The 22,578-nt window shown below is 41.4% G+C and overlaps 1 protein-coding gene across 8 annotated transcripts in view; it reads left to right on the forward strand.

The window, feature by feature from the left end:
* The window catches only part of NSMCE2 (NSE2 (MMS21) homolog, SMC5-SMC6 complex SUMO ligase), a 230,332-nt gene that overhangs the window by 143,038 nt on the left and 64,716 nt on the right, over window positions 1–22,578 (forward strand). The window lies entirely within an intron of this gene.

The raw sequence follows: 22,578 nt of genomic DNA on the forward strand, positions 1-22,578 counted from the left end.
AACTGTATTTTAAAACATCCATCAAATTAATTGCTCAAGAGCCCTTTACCAAGCTGAGAGCATAAAAAATAAAATGACATAACTGGGTACCATGTCTTCTGGAAGCCTCTGTGCATTCATTCATTCATTCACTTAACATTTATTGGGTACGTATGTGGTTTATGGCAGGTTGAAATTAAGGCCAGTCACTGCCCTTAGGGTTCTTCAGGACTAGTATCTTTACAAGTAACAAGAATATCAATATAGTGTAGTAGATACTGTAGTAGTAGTGGTAAGTGAAGAGATATGAGAGAGAGAGAAACTGGAGGATGATAAGGAGAGAGGTTAAATAAAAAAAAATGAAGTTGTAGACAGTGTAGAAAAATTCCTTTATCACTTGCAAAAGAATCTGAATTTTATCCTGAAAGCAGTGGCCTGCACTGAATTGTTTTAAACAAAAGCAAGTCCTGGCCAGCATTATGTTACGTGCGGGGGTAGGATGATGACCAGTCTATTTAAGGGGGGAGGGGAAACTGAAGCAGGAAGCTGATCTAAGACTGTTGCAATCTTTGGGGTAAGTGAGGAGGGTCTCATTTAAGGCTCTGTCAGGATGGGCAAAGAGAAAGAATTTGAGAGAGATTTGGAGGTAGCAGTAATCGGCTGGATGGAGGAGATAGAGAGACAGCGTAAAGTCAAGGACAAGTTTCCAACTTAAATTCCTTGGGATGGTGGGGGGAGAGGGTGGACAAAAGACAGAGGTGTCAGCCTTTGGCTATCTCTAACAGGAGGGAGATTACAGCCACTGAGTCACGCTAGGCTGATTCAGCCCATGACATGAATCCTACCTGTTCATCTTTGAAACCAGCGATGAAATGGCTTTGGCCTCTTAACACTGAGACCTTTGGAATAGTGCTGAATAGGTATGAATCAGGTTTCATAGGTGGGAACCCTAGAGTTCCTGCATCGGGGTTCTGGAACACGTATAAAAATATTTTATTGCAGTGGGATACCCTTCCGATAGTGGCTTTCGGTCCTGCTTTTTTTTTTTTTTAATTGCAAGATATTTGCTTTACGATATTGTGTGGGTTTCTGCCATACGTTAACATGAATCAGCCACAGGTATACAAATGTCCCCTCTCTCTTGAGCCTCCCTCCTATCTCCCACCCCTGTAGGTTGTCACAGGGCACTGGGTTGAGCTCCCTATGTCACACGGCAAATTCCCGCTGGCTGTTTTACATGAGATGGTATATGTGTTTCCACTCTTAATTCGTTCCACCCTCTCCCTTCCACACAGTGTCCACAAGTCTGTTCTCTCCATCTGCGTCTCCATTGCTGCCCTGCAAATAGGTCCATCAGTTCAGTCCTGCTTTTTAATACTCTGTAATCATATGTTTTACATTTCATCTTGATATGTAGCACTTTGCATATGTAGCACTTTGATATGTAGCACTTTGTGATACTTAGCACTTTGCATCTTTAGGGAATTCAAACACATTAAATAATCTGCATGATATCCCTATGAGTTACTCAGTGGGGATTACTACCCCATTTTCCAGATGGGAAAGCCCAGAGAGTTACTTGGGGACTTGCCCAAGGCTACACAGCCTCACATGGACAAGACTGAACATTGAGCCTGCAGCTGCCTTTATCTTATCGTACTCATTGTACTAATAAATTTACTGTCAGTCTTAACTTATTAGATCATGTTTGTCACTTCACTTATTCAAGAATCTCAGCATTTAGCTCTCGAAAAGGGTAGGATACAGGAAAGAGTGAAAGTGACAAAATGACTAAGCCCTGCATGTGGGGAGCAACCGGGGGTGGAGGGGTTGCTGGGAATAGTAATTATAACCAAGTCTCAACTCTGGTATAGCCAGGGAAAAAATTTTCATTTTCCAGTGACATACAGCGAAGTTACATTTTCAGCAAACAGACCAGCCAGGCATTGTATCAGGGAGTCTCCTGTGGCACTTTTGGTATAACTTTAGCAATACACATAGCAGCAAGAAAACAGTTATTATAGAAATCACCTTTTTTATATAAATATAGAACTGTATGGCATGGTGAAAAGAAAACAGACTTTTCACCTAGAGCAAGACTGACCTGTGTTGAAACCTCTCCCAAGGCGGAGCTGAACGACTCTGGGCCAGATCCTTGTCCCACAGTAGGTAGGAAGAATTGGATGATGATGTATGTCAACTGCCTGGCATGGAACCTGACAATTAGGGCTTCATTAATGCTTGCTGTTATTTTTATCCTCATTCAGAAATAAGAGGTACTGCTCTAAGGGCCCTTTGATTTTTTTTTTTTTTCCCTGTTGAATGACTGGACCAGGTAAAGTCAACTTTTGAGGAATGACAGCCTCTTAAAGAAGCCAGTGAAACATTTTGATCTTGAGTCAACTAGACACAGTATCAACCCTTGTTCACTGACAAATATGGGAAGGTAATTTTGGTAGATCAGTCATCAGTGGTGCCTTCCAAAACATTATAGTCATGTTACAGTAAACTTTTTATATTTGTTGCGTCACAAAGATTTATTGAAGTGATAAAAGTTATTATGGAAAACAGTGTGCAGTAACTATGGTAACAGTTATTTGATCTCACAGTAATTAGCTAAGCATTTAGTTGCACAATACTTTCACAATGCCTTCCTGGTTAGTTCATTAAACAAAATTAGCTTTTGTTTGAACTGCCTTGCTACAGCGTCCTAAATTTGATTTTAGTTCAAAAGAGTTGGAAAGTGTATTTTAAAACTACCTTTCCCACTTAGAGTTTATGGACATATTTGAGGTTGCAACTGGTTTTTATTTAATTCTTTATTTATTCCACAGTGTGATCGTGACTCATCAGCTTATCCTGTCAAGTGTGTCTTTCGGTTTAGTAGAGAGGGCTAGGACATGGGGTGATGTTGAAGACCAGCTTCTGAATTCGGGTCCTGTTTCTGACTCAGACTGTGGTTTGGTGTCAGCTGGTACCCTTCTCATGACTGAGTTTCTGTACCTGTGAAGTTGAAGAGCTGTGTTTCAAGTGCTAGAACCCTGAGATCTCATGAAGGTGGTCATTTCTTGATGGCTTGCAGGTCCTCCAGTGGGACCTGGAGAAGGTAGATGCCCAGGTTTTCTCAGGCAACCCCTCCCCTCGGCCTCTTCTGCCCTGTTCAGCATAACTCATGCTGCGTTCAGGTTCCTCTCCTTTTGCAAGATAGATTGTACCACAGATGAGTCACTGAAATGATGATGTCATTCTCAGAGGACTTCCAGAACTCTTGAGACCAGGCCCTCTCAAACTGTGTTCCAAAAAGGCGTATCTACTCTACGTCCCTCCCTGCTCACCCCCGGTCTCCAGGCAGGACATAACCCATACTGTTTGGCAGGTGAGAGACCCTCAGTACAAAGGAAAGCTTTGAGCGTTCAAGATTTCAAAACAAAGATAATGAAAATGAAACCAAAAAAATGTTATAACTTACTAAAACTGAGAGGGTTCCAAAGTAAGTCTGTATTAATTTCATTTTAGTTCCTATCAACTTAGTGATTTTATTTTTTAGTTCACTTAACTTTTTTTTTTGAAGACAAGACTGGCTTTTAAAAAATAGGTGCTTTCTGAGTTGTGAGGCAAACTCTTCTCTCAATTAACTGGATATCACCTACCACTTTTCCACTGGGCACATGTTTCAGGGGCCGTGACTTTTCCAGTTCTATGCCTATTTATTTGCCTCATTAGGTTGATTTCTAGGTAGGATAAATGCAGCTTTAGTTTTACCAACTAGGGTTAGAATTCTGATGATAAAAATCTGCTTGTGCTTCGTTGCTCTTGAAATTTCTTTGGCCAATCTGAAGACAAGAAAAATAAGGGACTTCCCTGGTGGTCCAGTGGTTAAGAATCTGCCCTGTAATGTAGGGGACTCAGGTTCAATCCTTGGTCAGAGAACCAAGATCTCACCTGCCTCCCAGTAACAAAGCCCACGTGCTGCAACTACTGAGTCCTCGGGCCGCAGAGAGTTGGAGGGCTGCAGCTAAGACCTGAGGCAGGCAAAAATTAATTAATTAATTAAAATGATAATACAATGATAAGTTATCCCTGGTGGCTTGAGCGCTTAACTCATTTCTTCTTTCCCCTTCTTCCCCATTTCTTTGTCCTATATGATTTGAGCATCTAAGCTGGATAGGACACTTCATACCTCTCTTCCCTTTCACATATGCTTCCTTATTCAAAGAATAGTATCTCTCACCCCATTTCGAAAAAATGTGATGTCCTTTGAGGCAGTTCTCATTGCAGCTTCTATGAAACTCTCCCCAATTTCTCTCCCACACTGTTCCCTGTTCCCTGACTCTTATCATGTCATTTGTACCCAAATTCTTGGGCATACTTAACACTGTACATTATAACTTTGGGTGAAAACAATCTTCCTTTGTGTTAACAATGAACTCCCCCAGAGATAAACCACTCTGTGTTCCTCCCCATATCTTCCCATGGGATCCAGCATGTAAGACCATGCCTATGGCCGGCCAGCCAATGAATTAGCTCCATCTCACCACTCCCTGACTTCCTAAACCCTGGTCATCTGTATTTTCTCTTTTGTTGCCAAGCCCAGGTGGTACTCCTGATAGCTCAGTTGGTAAATAATCCTCCTGCAATGCAGGAGACCCTGGTTCGATTCCTGGATAGGGAAGATCCGCTGGAGAACAGAAAGGCTACCCACTGTAGTGTTCTTGGACTTCCCTTGTGGCTCAGCTAGTAAAGAATCCTCCTGCAATGCAGGATACCTGTGTTTGATCCCTGGGTTGGGAAGATCCGCTGGAGAAGGGAAAGTCTACCCATTCCAGTATTCTGGCCTAAAGAATTCCATGTATAATCCATGGGGTCACAAAGAGTCAGACACAACTGAGCAACTTTCACTTTCCAGGTGGTACTAGTGGTGAAGAACCCACCTTTCAACGCAAGAGACTGAGGACTTGTTTTGATCCTTGGGTCAGGAAGATTCCCTGGAGGAGGAAATGGCAACCCGCTCCAGTATTCTTGCCTAGAAAATCCCATGGACAGCGGAGCCTGGCTGGTTGCTGTCCATGGGGTCGCAGAGAGTCAGTACAACTGAGCACACTCACCTACACTCACACCACCCTGGATATTTACCCTCCAAATTCTCAAATTTTGAACTTCTTTTCTCTAGACCTACAAAATTTTCTATGTATTGATCTCTAGTCACTTCAGGAAAAGAGGAAGGGACATACAATTTATAGAGCACCCCATGTGTTTTAGGTCCTATACAGTGTGTTTTAGTCATTCCCACAACCATGTGAGGTAAGTTTTAATATCCACATTTTTTTATGAGAAACTAAGGTTCAAAAAGATTTAAGTGGCATAAGAAGCTAATTTTATTGGAAGACCTAGTATTTGAACAGAGGACTCACTGTCTCCAAAACCCAACCTCTTTCACTTTTTCTAATCCATTGGCTCCATTTTGATGACTCATCCCAACGTGAATTCCCTACTAAGCCAATTCATTAAAGCAGTCACCACCACCCTGTATTCCTTTGATCTCTTGGCCTTCTGCTGTGCTATCAGTCAGCCAGAGGTCTCCACCCGCTTTGGGTGTCCTGTCCTGCTCTAGTGCTCTAGATCTCTGCTAAAGAAGTCACATAGATTCTTTCAGACATGACTTTTTACAGAGACAGGCTGCCCAGTTTCATTTAGACAAAAAACGCCTAACCCACCCCCAGCCCCCTGCAGTGCCCATGGTGACCTTGACAAACAGTCATGAGTACCTTCTCAGTACAGCCTTCCAGGAAGCCATTACTAACCAATGAGAACTGAGATAGGAAATAAAACCTATTTGCCACTTTGGTCTACTCCCTGACTTGCTGTTGCTGAGTCATTTTCCCACTCTGTTAGTCTTAGCACTAACAAAGAAACTTAACACCCTAAAATGCTCTTCCTTACTCTTGAAAAACTGGGTGCCTGATTGTTTTCTGGACACAACTTTGCTTTGCTTTCGCTGATTCTTCTACATGGCCCACCATTGTGGCCCACCTTCCTCATGTCTTCCTGTCTGTAAACTAATTCATAATTGTAGTCCCATTTTAATTGTAAGTTTCATTGAAGGCAAACATGCGTGTATTGTTCCTCATTGTACAGACAGTGCCTGATAGAGTATCTGACACATGGTAGAAACTCAGCAAGCATCTGAATAAAGAAAGAAGGAAAGAAAAATGGAAGGAAGGATGTATTTGGTACATATATACTGCACATATATCTTTTCATTTCCTTCTAATGACCCCAAAAAGTCAGTGTTATTATCTCTATTCCAGATGAGCAAATAGAAGCCCATAGAAGTAACTCTGCCAGTAAATGGAAGAGCCTGTGAAACATCTCTCACAAACCTGCCCAAATGTCATCTCTTCTGAAAAGCCTTTTGTTATTCCCTCAGCCAGGACTGCAGCGCCACACCTGTTGGGGGCGCCATTCACATAGCCAGCGCTGTGAATGGCGCCCCTGGAGCCATGCCATCTGGTGGCTCTCGTGATGACTGCCTCCTCTGTGTTCTCATGGTGCTTGTTACTCAGTTGCTGTTACATCCAACTCTTCACAGGCCCATGGACTGCAATACACCGGGCTTCCCTGTCCTTCATTATCTCCCAGAGTTTGTTCAAACTCATGTCCATTGAGTTGATGATGCCATCCAACCATCTCATCCTCTGTCATCCCCTTCTCCTGCCTTCAATTTTTCCCAGCTTCAGGGTGTTTTCCAGTGAGTCAGTTCTTCGCATCAAGTGGCCAAAGTATTGGAGCTTCAGCTTTAGCGTCAGTCCTTCCAATGAATATTGAGGATTGATTTCCATTAGGATTGACTGGTTTGATCTCCTTGCTGTCCCAGGGACTCTCAAGAGTCTTCTCCAGCACCATAGTTCAAAAGCGTCAATTCTTTGGCACTCAGCCTTCTTTATGGTCACCTCTCACATCCATTACATGACTCCTGCGAAAAAAGTACATGATACTTGAGGTCTTGCTTACAGCAGTTTTCATGCTTTGCCTTACATCCTGTATTAAAGTGCTGTATCCCCTACCTATATTCCATAACCTCAAGGTTATAAAAATCTTGAGGGGCTGAAAAGTGCTTTCTGCATCCGTGTCTCTCTCTCTCTCTTGTAAATAATTTTATTTATTTATTTTTGATTTTCTTTCTCTGTGCTAGGTCTTCGTTGCTGCACAGGCTTCTCTCTGGTTTGCAGTGTGCAGGCTTCCCACTGTGGTGGCTTCTCTTGTTGTCTCTAGGGCAGCGCAGGCGTCAGTAGTTGTGGCTCCCAGGCTGTAGAGTGCAAGCTCAATAGTTGTGGCGCACCGGCTTAGCTGTTCCGTGGCACGTGAGATATTCCTGAATCAGGGTTTGAACCCTTGTCTTCTGCATTGCAGGCGAATTCCTTACCGCTGACCAGGGAAGCCCTGCGTCTGTGTGTCTCCTGTGGGATGTACACTGAGTGACTGTTGAATGGCCAGCCATCCTGTCTCGGTTACTGAGTTTGCACCTTTGTGACATGAGCTCTGTTAGCCACCTTCTTCTTCCCTCTGTGCCCGCTCCTCTCCCCTCCTCTGTGCCCATGTTAAGTATCTTTCCCGCCAGTTCCGGAGGAAGGCATCTCCTCCTCAGATGGCCTCTCCCAAGCTGTTCCAGTCAAGGCCATCATTCTATTCATTAGCCACGAGAGGCACAATGACTAAATGCTATTGTATTTTTCAAGAACCTCAAAAATGTTGGCAATCTCAAAAGAAAAACTGTTAGCTCCAAAACACAAAAAAGTACAGTGTCAAAAATAAGCAAACAAAACCAAATATTTTATCATCTTCATAAAATGTTAAATTTAGTGGTGATTTACTAAGAAGTCAGCAAACTGTAAATTAATTGAGTAGCTGATGGCCAAATAACTTAAAAAACAAAACTACAAAACTTCTTGCATAACTGTTTTGGCCGTAAAATTATTTTCAATTTGGGTTCTGAATACAGCTCTTAGTGTGTTTGATATGATGTTTTGGTGGGAGGGGGTTCCAAAAACTAAACTTACTTGAGATTTTAAAAGTAAATTGTCTGGGTTTGCAATGCTGTGCACATAGACCTAGAAGTATTTGCTAGATTTTACTTGATTGCCATTAAATGATGGTGATTTTTTTGTTACGGGAGGAAGGAAGGAAGCGTGAATATTTTATCTTTTATTCTGTTGTGTTTTACTTTATCTTACTGATGACAAAAAAAAGAACGAAGAGAATTCTCCCCTCTTGTGCGGAATGAGTGCCACATTCCTACGTGCATACTGAGCAGTCTTTGGGGCCCTTGAGACTTCATGAATGTTGTGTCGTAGCCCTGGTCTCAGGTTTACTTGCCATCCTTCTAGTTCCTTCTCTGAGTATAGGACGTTGAGGGAGGCACACAAGACTTGAGGGCAGAAGGCTGGCGCCAATGCAGCAAAGGGATGCTGAGTCCCGGACCTGGGAGCAGCGTGAGACCAAAGGCACATGAGCTCACAAATGTGGGAACTGACCTGTTCCCTCGCCCTTCACTGTAGGGGGGACTCAAAGTGCTGCCCTGGACCCTGGTTATTTTTAAGATTTCTTATTTATTCATTTTTGGCTGTGCCGGGTCTTTGTTGCTGCGCATAGGCTTTTCTCTAGTTGCAGAGAGTAGGTGGCTACTCTTCGTTGTGGGGTACGGGCTTCACATTGCGGTGGCTTCTCCTTTGCAGAGCGCGGGCTCTAGACACACGAGCTTCAGTAACTGCAGCATGTGGGCTCAATAGTTGTGGCGCACAGATTTAGTCGCTCCGAGGCATGTGGAATCTTCCCCTACCAGGGATCAAACTCATGTCTTCTGCACTGGTAGGTGGAATCTTAACCACTAGACCACCAGCAAAGTTCCTGAACCATTGTTATCAGCGACCCTGTGGACAATATGGTAGAGATATTTCCTCAGCAGTGAGTGTTGAATATTTGAAAGGAAGGTAGATTTTTTTCACGCTTTTGCTTCAATCAGGAGGGTTTTTTCTCCCCCTTTCTTGTGAATGTACTTTTTTCATTTCGTAATATAAATTGCCATCCCAGAAGCTGATGTTTGCTTTAACCTGTTCGAAAACTGCTTTAGATTTCACCAGCTTTCACTCATTCTGCCTAATGTTTGTATCTTATTGATGCCAGAGGTTCATACCTAATGCTACCTCCTTACTAACTGTCCAGCAAGTGTTCAGCTCCCCGAGAGAAGTGAGCTGGGTTTGGAATTGAGGAGCAGTCAGCTGGAGGTCAGAGCAATAGTCCAGGGTGAAAGTGTAAAGTCTTTTACTTGCATTATGCATTTATATAGTTATTCGGTTGTTGTTCAGTCACTAAGTCGAATGCATCAACTGGAACCACCATGAAGGGAGTTGTTTTCGTTTTTAAGTAAGTGGATTCCTGTGATCTACGGTTTCCAAAAGTGTATGGTTGCCAGTTAGATACACATGTATTTTTCAAAGGAAATCATCAAAAAGGACATTTCCAGTCTTATTACAAAGCTAATTTGGGGGTAAATATTTTGATAGATGTGGCTCGGTGCACCTGGGAGCTGAGAGAGCCATGGCCGAGCCCGAGGCAGTTAACGCAGATGCCGCACTGAGATAGACCAAGGGTTGTTTTTTTCTCCCCATGTATATTGCGAATGGTTGATTGTGGTGGCATGACTGTTAACATTTTCTTTGCCACTGTCAGCAAAGTAGCTTCCTTATGAAAAATGGTCTTGTTGTTTAAGAATGATAATGACCATACTAAGACTTCTCTCAAATAAATTTACAACAGTGTAGATGACAAATACAAACATTTTAGGTAAGAGACCTACAATCATTAGAAGCAAGGTGCTGGACTGGATGAATAAGGACTGCTAAATTTAGACCAGATAAACCTAAATGTTTAGAGCTGGAACATTTACCAGCCATATGGCCAGAAACATGCATTAAGAGGGGTAGATTGCTACTTTGATTTTTCTCTCTTTTTTTCTTTTTCGAAGCTTAGAGTTGGAACACTAAGCAGAGTTAAATCATAACTTATAATGTATTAAAATAATCAAGTACATCATCCAACTTAGTTAGCAAATAAACATGCACATTTAAACGGTGACTGCTTGTCTGTCTTCTGGGCAAATCGGTTGTATTAAATAACTTTTTAAAAATTGTAACACTTTTTTTTCCTTTTAGCTACAGTCTTGTCTTTCATCAGCCTTAAAAAAATTTGCCCTTGTGAAGGTGGCATTGTTTATTTGCAGAGAAATGACATAGTACACCGAGCACAGTCTTCTACACGCTTCGTGAATTAGCAAGCACTGGGTTGAACTCTGTACCACTGAGCATGTATTTCATTTGTCACTTTTTGTTTTACTGCTGGAGTATAAATTCCTTGATGCAGGAGGCATCTTTATGTCCTCATCCAGAGGGGACTGAATAGAAGTTGGTTTATTCTAAACTTAGTCTTGTGTTCCTGCTAGAGAAAAATAGGTCCAAGCATTCCCACAGCGAAAGCCTGCATAAATTCAGTAACTGAATTTGATTTTCCAAAGAGTATTTCTAAATTGACAAAATGTCCTTTTAAAACCATTTACCTAAAATGTTCTGATTGCAACATCTGCTAAGCCTATTATGTTCTCTTATTAAACAGTTTTACTGTTCTCTGTGCAAACTGCTTATTCAAAGCAATAAAGTTGAGTTGACTTCAGGCTTTCTAACAAGCAGGATTTTCTTTTTAATAGTGAAAGAAACTGCATGTTTCCTATCATTATATAGAATAGTAAAACAAAAAAAAAAGAAATTCAGAAAGGATTCTGTTAACCTCCTTAAGAAAAAGAAAGTCACTATTTGAAATCTGGTGGATTTTAATATAAAATGATACTGAATGTATAATTTTAGCTATCCTTTAGCTCCTTAAATGTTTTTTAGGTTTTTGTTTGGGACCTAAACAGAAGAAATTCCTTCAGTGTCTATAGATTCTTTATTTAAGGCACAGAATTCAGTAGCAATTCACTGACTAATTGAGGAAATACTCTTAGTACATTATAAAATTCAAAACTCGGTAAGGGAAATCTCTTTTTATACTGGTGTAGTTTATCTGTAACTATATTTGGATCAAACAGACATGTTTAAGACTTTCTCAAAAGCATAGTGGCCTCCCTAACTGCTGCTCTCCTGGGTTCCAGGCTACCTAAATAGTAGCACAACTGCAGAGACCAGAGAATTTGGGGGAAAGAAAATCCTACCCACCCAGAAGGGGTCAATGAATGCCAGTGTCAACTTTTTGCCTACAGCGCATGTGACAGTTATAAGCAGATTAGGATGGCATTAAAAGAGAATCAGTTTCCACCAGTAACAGCCTTTCTTCCTTAAAATACGTGGGTGAGATATAGTTCGCTCTTTGCCCAAACTGTGCAGAGGACTCCACAACAACAGCGCAGGCCATTTGACCTGGGGCCCAGTTTGTAATTTTTATGATAGTGCTGTAATGCTGGAGACATTCTAAGTTTGGAGACAGCTAAGCCATGTTGAGAGCAAGCTGTTGGTTTATCTGCAGTAAAGATGAAATCTCAGTCACTAAATGACTAAAAATGTTAATGTACTTTACAGAAAGGCTGGTCGAGTAGTTTATTTGGTATATTGAAATGATGACTTAAGAATCTTAAAAGACTCTAATGCCCTTCCAAATCTTTACACTCTTATCTAGTTTACAAACTCAGAATCGGGTAGGAGCCATGGAGGGAAATAAATGGATAAATCTGGTCCCATGGAAATTGGTGAACTAGAGAGCAGATTCCCTGTCTAGTGGCATATCTTGCCGTTTTTTGTTTTGTTTTTTTTAAGAGAATTTGAAAATTGGGACTTTTGAATGAAATCTCTTAGTTTTTAAATACTGGTTGTTGAGTGGAAATTTAAAAGCAATATGCAGCCAGACAAAATTTGTCTGCAGGCTGCATGTGATTGGTATATATTATACCTGCTTCACTGATTTCCTTGATTTGAGAGTCGGAATTTATCCTTTTGATTTGGGGCTTTTGTCTGTTAATTTTAAAACATAGCTATAGGGGCTTCCCTGGTGGCTCAGTGGTAAAGAATCTGCCTGGCAGTGCAGGAGACATGCTTCAGTCCCTGGCCTGGGAAGATCCCACATACCATGGAGCAGTTAAGCCTGTGCACCACAACTATTGGGCCTATTGTCTGGAACCCATGCTCTGCAGCAGAAAGCATCACGATGAGAAGCCTGTGCACTGCAATGAAGAGTAGCCCCTGCTCGCTGGAACTAGAGAAAAACCCACACAACAGCAAAGAGCGAGTACAGCCAAAAATTTAAATAAATAAATAAATAAAATTTTAAAAAGCAACTATAACCCTAAGAAAGTCAGCCTTTCAGTATGTCCGTGAAGACTTGGTAGTTTCCATTGAGTTCTTCTCAGCACACGGTTACTGTGCATCATCTGTGGACCATACACTGAGCTCAGGCACAGCGATGACAGTGATGCCCTACAGCCTTCGCCTTCGAAGTGCCTGTCTGCTGTGCCAGAGCAGGATGCCTTGTGTTACACGGGACTGGGAGCTCCAGTGCAGAGCCGTACTAGGCAACCTTGGACTCTCCTTCTTGCACAAATTTTGCCTACATTATAGATGGAAATTATGAAAACACTTGATGGAGGTAGCTATGCTGTTATAGGAAGAAGGCCCTTTAGCATAGATGTTGAAAGAGCATGTCATAAAGCAAACTGCCTGAATTAGAATCTGGATTGTACGTCTTGATAATTGTGGGACCTTGGGCATACTATACCAGGGCTTTCCTGGTAGCTCAGATGTTAAAATGACTGCCTGCAATGCAGGAGACCTGGGTTTGATCCCTGGGTCAGGAAGATCCCCTGGAGAAAGAAATGGCAACCCACTCCAGTACTCTTGCCTGGAAAATTCCATGGGTGGAGAAGCCTGGTAGGCTACAGTCCATGGGATTGCAAAGAATCAGACACAACTGAGAAACTTCACTGGGCCTACTATGGGCTTCCCTGGTGGGCATACTGTGTAATCTCCTTGTGGTCCCACAACACATGTTCTATAAGTGAGGACAGTAATAATATCTGTTGTAGAATTATGATGATGATGAAATAAGGTAATGTTATATTTGAAGCTCTGAGCACAATGCCTAGCACATGGTCAGTTATTAACTACTGCTACTGTTCTCAGAATGAAGAGAACTGATTTTAGGCACCCATTCTGCCTCTTTCAGTAGCTGTGACCAATTAGAAATCACTTAGCCTCTAAGTGAATTTCACTAAGATTAGGATAATGTAAAGATTAAATGTGATTATGTGTTATAACACATAAAGGGATACATAGATGAAAAGTATTGTTTGATACTGGGAAAGGGCTGTCAACAGCATGGGGAGAGGACAGGGCCCTAATGACATCACATGATCAATATGTAGATTACAGGGGAAACCCAAAGCCAATTTTTGCGTATTTCTCAAAAAAAAAATTTTTGGGGGGGGGGGGGATTCTTCCACTTTGTTAAAAAGAAAAAAAAAAAAAGCTCCCTTAAGGAGAGAGTATTCCCTCAACTCTCACAACTCCTTTATTCAGCTTGCTTTAGAAGAGTTCCAAACTGTGGCTAAGACTCAAGACGACACGCAGGTGCAGAGCTAAGGCTGTAATCTACTTCAGAGCGTGAGACGCCCAGCAGAGCAACCCAGGATCTTGACACCAACCAATCCATTAGTTAGAAATGAGCAAACAAGACGAGAGAGAATCCACTCAGATCCAGCGCTGAGTTGGACCAGTGATCACAGTTGAACCAGTGATCTTTGCACCACCTCAGGATACTTAGATTCCGTCATTGTTAGGGTTTCAGCTGCCTCTCTGACTTCCCATGTTTCTGAAGACAGCATTCCAGTGAGTTTTGGTATCTTTAAATGTCTTGATGAGGAAAATGATGTCATGGGTATAGGAGCACCTACAGAGCTTCTGGTCCATGCTCAGTGGATGTTACTTGAATCTGAATCTGAAGAACTTTACAGCATCACTTTATTCTGTGGTAATATTAGCATAACTACTAACAAAGCATCAGCACAGTCGAGGGAGCACTTTCTTTTTGTTTGGTGGGAAAAAAAAATAGCTTAATACAACCAGATGAAAATAGGTTGATCCAAACAGTGAAAACCCTATTCCCCTCTTGGAGCTTGTGGAGAGAGAGCTCATTTGTGGGTACTCTTTTTATAGCTAATGTGCTAATTGGCCCAGAGATAACACCTGTGTGATTTATTTTTAAAAATCTTACTGAAATCTCTATCTCAGTAAGATTCTAGGAAAGAATAGCAACAGCTGGCCCCACATGTGCTCGAATGATGCCATGTGAAAAGGATTCTAAATATAGTTGGAATTGGAGTCCAGTGTACGTCTGTACTGTACTACGGGGTATCAGTGGAGCTAGATATGAAGGAGCTTATTAAAATAAGCTAAAACTAAAATGGTGTGATTTGCTGTGGAAAGCACCAAATATTTACCTTAAGTAATCTGTTAGCAAACTTGAACTGTAACTGGTCCATTCCCACTTGCCAGATGGAGAGAAATATCAGAACTCAGAGAAGCAAAAATAATCACACAGGCCTAAGAAAATAGCTTTTTGTAAGAAGTCTTCATCACATTTGATACCTCAGAAGGCCTTTTTCTATTTTTCTTGAATTTTATATCACCTGAGTTAGCAGCTCTTGACATCCTAAATTCCTTCCCTCTCTTTTCCCCTCCCTTCCTTTCTTCTTCCTTTCTTTCCTTCCTTCAACAGATATTTCTTAAATACACACTCTATGCTTAGTACTTTATTACACCCCCGGGGATCCAGAGAAAAATAAAGTAGATGCAGTTTTTTACTCTCAACAGAGTATTTAAGTGACATAGTGGACTTTATGCTTTAAACTTGGAGGCTTAGATAACACTGTACCTGTAAAGCTCTTAATAAATAGAAATAAATAACACCCATATGTGAAAAGAGTACAAAATTCTGGGAAGTCTGTAACCACAGGTCCGATATAATAGCTACCATTTATTGACCACTTACAATATGGATGGAGGAGCCTGGTGGACTACAGTCCATGGGGTTGCAAAGAGTCGGACAGGACTGAGCGACTTCACTTTAACAATATGCCAGGAATCCAGGAATACACACACACACACACACACACACACACACTCTTACATAATTAGCCAGTGTTGTACATGCTAAGTTGGTTCAGTTGTGTCTGACTCTTTGCAACCCTATGGACTGTAGTCCACCAGGCTCCTCTGTCCCTGGGATTCTCCAGGCAAGAATTTTGGAGTGGGTTGCCTTGCCCTTCTCCAGGGGATCTTTCCGACCCAGGAATTGAACCCATGTCTCTCAGTCTCCTACATTGGCAGGTGAGTTCTTTGTCACTAGCGCCACCTGGAAGCCCTAACATTCTGAAGGTGGGTGTTTTTATCCCATTTTACAGATGAGGAAACTGAAGCCCAGTGAATGAGATGGATTGTCCAAGATTATATATGGTTAGTATGTAACTGAGCCAGAATTCAAACCCAGGTCTATCGTGACTGAAACTTGAGCCCTTAACCCTTAGGATAGACTTTGGAGTCTCACTTGCCCAGTCTCCACTGCCTGTGGCACCCGCACACAGGCACTCTGCCACTGGCAACGCTAGTTCCTCACCTCCCACTGCCTGGAGTAACTAATGTGTACTTCCCTATCAATATCCAGCCTCCTGGTTTCTTCTCAGAATCACAAAGCTACCTGAAAATCAAAAGGAATTAATCATCACCAAAAGTTGAAGGTCTTTGCTTTAACAGTGTTTTTCCTTTGTATTGATGTGACTTTGCAGTGGTAATGACAAAACCTATTCAATCAGCCATCTCTTTCAGATTTGCCCAATTTTCAGAGACTCCAAATAACATCACTAAAAGTGCATCATGCAGCATATATTTGCAGAGAGCATTATATTTTACTAAACACTTTCATGTCTAAGAACTTGCTTAAACCTCACATTCTGGGCTATAGCATCACCCAGGCCTAGAGCACAGAAATTGTCCCAAGTCAGTAGTTTCTAGCAAAGCCGAGACTCCAGCTCAGTCTGACTCCTTTGCTGCCCCCGAAATCACGTTTGTGTAGAGATTGTAATCCCCTGGATTGAGGAATAGTTTTCATTGTTTATTCCAGAACTTTAGGAGACACCGATGAGAGGATAAATGTTTTCTAATCCCACCAGCAGTGTTCTCTGTGGGGCTTTATTGAGCATGTAAGAAATCTTCAGATCGATAAGATTTAGAGTTTGTCTCCTGCTCTCTCTGATGTTGCTTCAAGCCCAATGCCACCGTTTCACGCTGCTACTGCTTCCCACAGATGCCTGATCCTGTGACATGTATTGCTTGACAACTCTCCTGGCTGAAGACAATTAGAAGCTAAAATTTTTTTAACATTGATTACGTAATGAGGACAGCTTTCTCCTCTGGGACCTTTTCCTTCAGTTATGTCTCTTCCCCAATATCCTCAGTCTCTCCATCTCTGCGGCTTTCCTCTCAGCCTGGAGACCCACTCAGGTCTTTCCATCTTTTCTTTTAGAATGATTGATGGATCATAAAGACAGTGAGGTTGAGATCATCCCACATTTGCTGATGCCTCTTCCCTCGCTTCCCCTTTTCCAGCGGGCTGCTTCAAAGAGTGGTCTGAATACCCAGGGACCACTTCCTGTCTTCCATTCACTTTTCCATCACAGCAACCTGGTCTCTTCCCTCGCACCAGAGAAAACCTCCCTGGAGCAAATCTCCAGCTACCTGCAGGTGGCACAGATTTTTAGTCTGCATCTTATTGAGTTTCTTTGCCTCATTTCAAATCTTTGATGACTTAATGCTGCTAGAAACTCACTGCTTTCTATTCCACCTCCTTTGTTGAGTTTCCCAACACCTCTGCCTGCACCTAAGTGAAGCTTTGTAGGATTGTGCATCTGGCCGCTTGCCCTCTTTTCTAGTGTACTGACTTTCCGTGTGTCAATTATTGTCCCAGCCCCACCTTTTTGCTGCTGGGTGACATCTCCAGCCAAAGTCCTGCCCTGTTATCCTTCTTACCCGTTGGGTGTGGAGTCCTGCAGCTTCCACGTGCCCTTTTTCCTTAGAAAATCAGCTTTTCCTCCTGCAATCTCAGTTATTGGGTCGACCAATCCAGGTGGCTCTAGTGGTAAAGAACCCACCTGCCAGTGCAGGAGACATGAGACAAGGGTTCAGTCCCTGGGTTAGAAAGATCCCCTGGAGAAGGGAATGGCATCCCACTCCAATATTCTTGCCTGGAGAATTCCATGGGCAGAGAAGCCTGGCAGGCTACAGTCCGTGGGGCTGCAAAGAGTTGGACGCGACTGAGCACCACTCAAGAAAAACAAAAAAAACCTATAGTCTTAATAGACTGACTTCCCTCCTTCACTCCCAGTAATCACATCTCAGTTCTTTTGCCTCCTGGGTAATTTCACTGATCTGCCCTCCCCCTATGCCCTGGCCCTTCCTTTATTCTGGCATCTGTCTCATGCTCTTCCTGTCTGAAGTGCTTCCCTCACTTTTGATGTCGTTGTTTCTGACACGGCCAGTTTCTTCTTCTTCGTTTTTAAAGACTCATCATAAGCTTTATTGCCCCTTTACTTTATGCATATGTCTTTCTTAATGCTCTCCAGATACCACGGATCTCTCTTCCCCACCAGACTGAGTTTCTTCGGTACAAATACTATTCCCTACTATTCCCTGGTCTTACTCATCTTTGTGCTCCCAGAGCCTACAACCTAAAACTGACTAAGACTTCAGTAAATATTTGTTGAACTAAATCAATAAAGTAGTCAGAGCGCATGAAAAACATTGGGAACAGGAGCTTTGGAGGACAGTATAGGCAATTATCCTAAGCACCTTGTTCACGTATAGGACTGTGTGTACATGCGTGCGTTGTCAGTTGCTTCAGTCATGTCCGACTCTCTGCGACCCTCTGGACTGTAGCCCAGCAAGCTCCTGGGTGGTCCATGGGATTCGCCAGGCAAGAATACTGGAGTGGGTTGCCATGCCCTCTTCCAGGGGATCTTCTCGACCCAGGAGTCGAACCCATGTCTCCTGCATTCCAGGCAGATTCTTAACCCACTGAGCCACCTGGAAAGCCTGGGTGTTAACACCTAGACCCTCCTGTCTCAACCTTTGCCTTGAACATACTCTTTACATGCTCCTTTCTCTTAGCACAGCCCTCCCTACCTCTGCTTGCAATCTGCCTGTCTCCTGCTTATTTTCTCGGACTGAGCTTATAGACCCCAGGATTGGGTGAGATATGTCTTCTCCATGCTGGTATGTCTAGCAGTGGCATTTAGCAGAGAGCATTACGTTTTCCTATCTCCTGTCTGTCTTTGCCAGTAAACGGTGAGCTCGTTTTAGGACAGAGACCAAGTCTTACTCCTTTTATGTTCACAGTGCCTGACAGATCTCTGAGGAATAATGAGAGAAGACACTTTAAAAGTAGCAGATGTTTGTGGGTGTGCTGCTGTTGAAACCTCTCAAGTATATCCACCCCCCCCCTTGCCCCCACCTCCTGCCCCACAAACAAAAAGCTTAAGTTTCTTTTTCTTGAGTAGGACCTTATAAAGCAGTGCGTTTTAGGTGTGTTCACATTCTGGTGTCTCCAGTTAAGAGTTGTTAATCACACAAGCTGATCAACTACTGAGCTTTAATCAAAGCATTCGTTATCAAAGCCTTTTTGTTTATGAGTACAAATACACCGTTGATGTTTATAAGAAGAATTATTTTTTGCCTTGCATGTTAACTGGCCACAAAAGCTGGTGGACACATGTGATAGTGTTTTTCACAGAGTTTAAAGAACGTTGGCCTTTGATGTTCTGCTCTTGAATGGAAGTGAGCCTGCTTTTTAAAATCACCGGTGAGGAAAATGGGAAACTTTGAGGCAAGCACCTTAGAAGCATTGTTAGCATTCCTAAATATTGAAATCCAACAGATGCATTGTTTATAACACAAAGGGGAAAGCTACTTTTCTGGAGAGTAGCTCCTATGCTTGATGCTATGAAAATAAATGAGATTCAGTAGGCCCTATTAATATTTCATATTAAATAGAAATGTCTCAGTATGATTGAAAGCAAAAGAATATAACATGAGATAACTTCAGCAAAAAAAAAAAGCTATAAGGAAGTAAGGGTTCTTATGGGAAAAGGGACTAGAAGCAAAATATGAAGTGGGTTTGTAGGTCTTTCTCAGACCATAAATCTGCCATCTCTATTTCTTCCCATGACTCAGGCTTCTCTCTTTTCTGTCTCTAGACTAGCTTTCTCTGTTTCCCTTTCCTTCTAATGGAAGATGCCCATGGCATAGCCCTCTAAGCTGTATATCCTCTTTCCTTTCAACTGAAGAACTCAGATTTAATTAGAATCTCTCAGTTCCAATTCCAACCTCTCAGAAGAGAGAAATCATTCTATATATTAATAGTATAGGCCAGAAGTCCAGTGTGGTCAAGGGGACAGATGGGATGGGCTAGACAGACAACCCTGACTACCACCCAACATCAAGAAAGCTTGAAGTGATAAGTACAACAGAGTAGCCCTTACCTCAGTATATATCATTTAAGAGCTTATTGCTTGTTTCCTCCACCTAAATATATGCACCTCAAGGCCAGGCACCATATCTTACTTTTGCTTAATCTTAACTTTCAATTATGTTTAATCCTAATACTTGGAGCAATGCCTGATAATTGGTATTCAGTAAATATTTATTAGATGAACAGAAACAGATGTAAGTTCTGCCTTCTATGGGAATTACAGTCTGGTAATGAAAGCAGGCAGTAAACAAGAAAATAAAAAGCTATATAGTAGTAAGCATTAAAAACATTTTTTAAAGGGGAGAGAGAGAAAGGAGGAGTTAGTGAGCAAGAATAGAAAGTTTCAGAAGGTCGTTGGTGGGTTTAAGCTACCTTAAACCCAAGGTAGCTATACTGACTTTTTTTATTCATCCAAAGAGGCCAGAGACAATAATCATAAAAGATACCATTTTCATTTCATTCCATTTATAACTTTAATACCAAAAGAAAATGTGATTTACATTAAATCACGTGGGCTACAAAAAGGTTGCTATAAAGAGCTATATGAAGAATTATAAATAAACGTGATTAGTGTTCGTTGATAGCTTTTAATTTTTATCTGACAATTTATAATTGTTCAGCTCCTAACTCAGAGCTTGATATAATTTAAAATTGATTCTCTGGGATGGTGCACAATTAATCAAGTGCACAATTAGAGATACACTTTGGCAAGCTCTGCAGAGATTAAGATTACAAATAACCTAATGAAAGAGACATGTTCTCTAAAGAAGAATCTGGCCAGATCAGATGATACACCTAAATATGTTTTGTGGATATGATTGAAAGATTGTATCTGGTGATCTTAGTAAGAGAGACTAAAGGAGAAGGGATCAAAGAAATGTGTTTTATTAGTATACTTGTTGCCAGTATCTAACAGAGAAAGAACTATTCTGGGAAAAAACCAACTCCCCTGAACAATAATTAACAAAGCCTTTACCTACCTATATTAAGAATAACCTACAGGTGCTTCTGTATAAAGAGCTACAGATCCCCAGTGGCTTATTATTGTGTATTTTTCCCTATGTAAAGTTCATTGCACATTGGGTTGGGGTGGAGCAGGTCTGGTCCGTGAAGTTATTCAAGGACCCAGGCTCTTTCCATCTTGTGGCTCCGTCTTCCTGAGTCCCCTCCATTCAAGCTAGCTGTGGAGAAAGAGTGAGATTGGGCCAGGTCTCGACAACGAAGTGCACATCTCATAGCACTCACACTTCATTGGCTAGGACTGAGTCACATGTACCACACCTACCTATGGGAAGGCTGGAAAAATATGTAGTTAGGAACCCAGTAGGAAGAGGAAAATGGGATATAGGTGAATATTCCCCCGTATCTACCACACTAACAATGTGAAGATTCAAGAAGCTGTGGAAAACATGGAGAAAGGAAAATATCATGAAAAAGCCCTTTGTATCTCCAAAAGAATTTGTTGAAAAACTTAAAAATTTTTTCAAAGAAATTGTCTTTTAAAAAATTAGGGATTTAGGAACTGTCTATCAGACTTTTACCACTGGTATTTTCATTGGCTTCTATAGGCCACGTGTGTGCTTCCCTCTCAGTGATGAAAATCCAGAAGATAATTAAATGCAGATTCTAAAAAGTACCATATCTGATCACAATGGCAGTAGTTCTCATCTTCCTGTCCAACACACAACTATAATAGTGACATACCTAGCAAAGAATATCATCTCCTCCTCCAGGAGGGTTTCACATCACGAAAAACAAAATTTAACTATTGGCAGGTCATACTTGCTAAAAACCTCCTTTAGTTTGGAGTGCATTTCCCAGCCAGAAATTTGGGAAAGAATGAGATTCCGTAGTTTTACCTTTAACTCAGGGAGGGGCTGGTTTATATCTGATACCATATGCTCCTCTCTGTGATAACAATAGTTATACCCAAATTCTGTTTCAGGGATTCTGCAAATCTAAATATAATAATAGCTTTACACTATTGAGATTTAGTATATCCTAGGCATCCTTCAAAGTACTTTACATCTTCACAGAAAGCCCTGTGCCCTGTAAACTGAGGTCCAGGATACTGATAAGGAACAGAGCTCAAATTAAACCCAGGCAGACTAGCTCCAGAGATCATCCTTCCAAATATCAGGTTAGATTAGAAGTAAAAAACAAAACACAAAAAAACAACAACCACAAATGACTACTTGGGGATTTCCTGACAATAAGTAAGAAATAAGAGTACTATCTCACCTTGTGCTCAGGGATCTTGTATATTTTTTTTAATATTTATTTTTTTAATTATGGAAGTATAATAACACATTTATAAGAGACTTAGAAAATACAGAATAAGGTTACATATAATTCCACTATATTTTTTTAAGTAGATAAATTAAGATTTTTTAGTTGGAGTTTCAATATCAAACTCAAAAGTTAATAGAATGAATATACAGAGAAGTAGAAGGATATATTAGACCTGAAAAGCACTGTGAATCAATTCAGCATAATTAAGATTTATCCAGTTCTCACACAGCAGTAGGATACAAATTCGATTCTCCTGTAAACTAGGAGACACTGGAACATATCCAGGGACATAAAATAAGGTGCAAAAATTTCATGGTCTAAAGGTATTAAAATCATCGAGTCTGTTCTCTTAAGGAATCTTGTGTATTAGTATAATATACATCAGAAGTAACCCCTGCCTAGAAAGTTCCAGATTTTATCCAGGGAGATGCAACCCAGGCAAATGAAGGGCATGAATCTTTTTGTAGCCAGGAATGACTGACTAAAATTTGGGGGAGGAGACTGCATTTTAGATGCCCCAGGTTTAATTTGGCAAGTAGCTATAGTAGTGCCAGTCAGCTTTCCCCATATTTGGTTTGATTTTTATTTACTGATTTCAGTTGGTTATTTTTTAAATGTACTTGAATTCAATAAATCATTGAACGTCTCCTATGTGGAAAGCTTTATGCAGGGAATTAATTAATTATTGCAGGG

Source organism: Muntiacus reevesi, chromosome 12 (genome assembly GCF_963930625.1).
Source record: "Muntiacus reevesi chromosome 12, mMunRee1.1, whole genome shotgun sequence".
NCBI lineage: Eukaryota > Metazoa > Chordata > Mammalia > Artiodactyla > Cervidae > Muntiacus > Muntiacus reevesi.